Genomic DNA, 2,715 nt, shown 5'->3' with positions numbered 1-2,715 from the left:
CCACTCACTACAGCACTCGTGCAAGCATCTGAGGCTGGGATGGCCGGTATCTCGGGATCAGTACTCCGCGCCCTACAACAAAGTAGTCCGGTGATCCAAATCGGGGATCAGTGCTCCGCGTCCGGTGATCCCGTAGCTATGATAAGCTACATATCCTTTGGCCAGTGATGTCCTCAATACTCGTCCAGAGAATCACTCTCGGCTGCGTACACTGCCATACAGCCGGGCTACGTACAGGCCATATAGCCAGACTGAGTACCACCCCATCGCGGTGTCGAGATCAAGCCACTGACTCGGCTGCGTACACTGTCATACAGCCATCGACTGCGTACACTGCCATACAGTCACCATCACCATGATGGAAGGGTAACAACCACCTACATCACTATAGGCCAACTACCAGCAAGATACACCCACATCTTTGGGATTTACAATCAAGCTCATGCGTCATGATGACATGAATAATCCAGAATAATCATCCTCTACCATGTTAATTAACACCGTGTCAATTAACATGTGTAGGTACTAATGAAAAGTCCTACTGATCACAGGTATCAACATGATGATAACATCACTGAAATAAAGTCAGTAATCATAAACATGGATAAACAATGATCTCAAGTATCAAAGAGTATAAACAGAGCTGATAATAAGGTCAATGAAATAAGATCATGCATGTGATAAACATGAGTGTCATAAGCATCTAATCTACCAACCAGTATAGAAGCATGACAAGTGTACTAATCAATAGATATGAAAGGAAGCATGCACTAGAAATAAGAAAAGACTGTATTGACTAAATATAGTAGACTATCTACCTGATACCCGTAGATCAAATAAGAACCTCCAGGAAGTATAGTATCAAAGTCCTATAATCGATCAAGGTCCTGCAAATACAAAATCAACATCCTAAATACCAGAATGTATCAAATAAACCCTAAGTTAACCCACGTTAGATTTAATAGGTATTAATCCAACCAAACCAATCATGATTAATTAGATCCAATCTCAGGTTATTCATAACCTAATCTAAGGGATAAGCTCAACCTTAGTTAACCAATTAAAACAGTAACTAATCCACTAATCTCCACCATAATAGTGAATCAAGTTCTAATAACCAAGCTTACCTCCAATCTGATTAACTCCCCAATCAAGCTAAGCTTTACTTGATCCAACTCACAGCTGGATACAATCCAAACCTCTTGTCGGAATCCTCTAGTCGGAATCTCCAACCAATCAGATCAGCTTCATACAAAGAACTGTAGAAACTAACAGCGATCAAAATCCAAAGAAAACCAACCAAAACTTAGCTAATAATTTCTTACCTTAAATCTGAGCAAAGCCCTACAACCTAGCTTCGGTTCTTGAATCAAGCCGCCACAAGCTGATCAAATAACATATCCAATCAATAATCAACAATCGAATGGAAACAACAGTAGGAGCATAGGCAACCTCACATCCAGCCGATCAAAACAATTACTCAAGAAATTCTTAATTCTTACCTTTGATGGATCCGTGACCTAGCTACCCTGGCCCTCAATCTTAGCTCAAACCAACCAATGCCGCCAGCCAAATTCAGATTCTAGCTCCAACACAGATTTGAATATTTGTTCCAGATCAAGCTTTGGAAGCCCGAAACAACCTCGATCCAAGCTCAAGAATCCATCTCAAGACAAAGAACCTACCCAATCCAATTCAAGCTCTTACCTCAGATCTAGAATCCCTAGAGTCATTGCTTCGATTTCTCTCCTTCTTTTCCAACTCCGACCGAACAATCCAATGCTCACGGCCGGATCCAACAAACAAGCTCTGATCCAATCAAATTCAACCTAAATCAAACAGTAAATTTTAGCATTAAGCTCGAGAAAACCCTAGAAATCCAAGATCTAAACGAGCTTACCTCTTCCCATCGTTCTTCTCCTTCTCGGCCGAAACATGAAAGTTTCCCCGAACCAAGATCAACCCAAGAAACCTAGGGAAATCGATAAAAACCATAGATCTAAGCTCGATAAACCCTAAAAAAACAAGAAACCAAGTCGATCTTACCTTCTTCTCCCTCTCCCGGCCGATCCCTTTGATTCCCCGTCGAACGCCGCCAACCACGGTTCCTCCACAATCGCGCGGCCAGCTCTGCAGTCAACGCCCTCCTTGGAACGCCCTCTACTCGCCAGAAGCCCCTACCCTTCACCGCCGGCCACCGCTCGCCGTCGTCCGCCGCGACTGAGGAAGAACAGAGGAGAAGAGAAGCGAACAGAGGAGAGGAATCGCGATGTCGGAGAGAAGTCGCGAGGTTTAAAGGATTCTTAACGGGCGGATCTTATGTTAACGGGTTTGGATCGTAACCCATAACCTAATAACCCATTAAGAGTTGAGTTCAGACCGGGTTCGGTTCAGCTATTACTGTAGCAAACCGGACTAACCTTGGTTCGCTAACCAATCGAACCCCGATTTGACTCAAACCAATTTTGTTTGATTCGTCTCCACAAAATGAACCTTTTCATCCTTTTTATTTTATTAAAACCTCTTCTATTACGAACCAAACCGAATTAGTTCAATTTGGTTCAATCTTGGTTCATTTGGTTCACCAACCAAATGACCTCTGATTTGAACGAAACCACTTTCGTTCATTTCGTCTTCATAAGACGAATTCATTCCCTTCCACTAATAAAATTTCTAATCATACCCAATTAGGATTAAATTATTTACAATTTAACC

At 42.3% G+C, this 2,715-nt stretch overlaps 1 long non-coding RNA gene across 1 annotated transcript; it reads right to left on the bottom strand.

Annotated features, from left to right (window-relative positions):
• Window positions 1-251: 251 nt before the first annotated feature.
• LOC141819333 (uncharacterized) lies at window positions 252-2,208 on the bottom strand. The gene is made up of 6 exons (XR_012601051.1): window positions 2,047-2,208; window positions 1,901-1,972; window positions 1,503-1,829; window positions 1,326-1,384; window positions 1,128-1,259; window positions 252-887 (listed from the first exon to the last, which is right to left on the bottom strand). It is a non-coding gene; the product is annotated as an uncharacterized LOC141819333 (long non-coding RNA).
• Between the last annotated feature and the right edge of the window lie 507 nt (window positions 2,209-2,715).

Source organism: Curcuma longa, unplaced genomic scaffold (assembly GCF_044706935.1).
Source record: "Curcuma longa cultivar G26 ecotype Majalengka, Jawa Barat unplaced genomic scaffold, ITB_CL_G26_1.1 contig_3398, whole genome shotgun sequence".
NCBI lineage: Eukaryota > Viridiplantae > Streptophyta > Magnoliopsida > Zingiberales > Zingiberaceae > Curcuma > Curcuma longa.
Note: the sequence above shows the minus strand (reverse complement) of the source record. Positions and strands in the feature narration are given on the sequence as shown.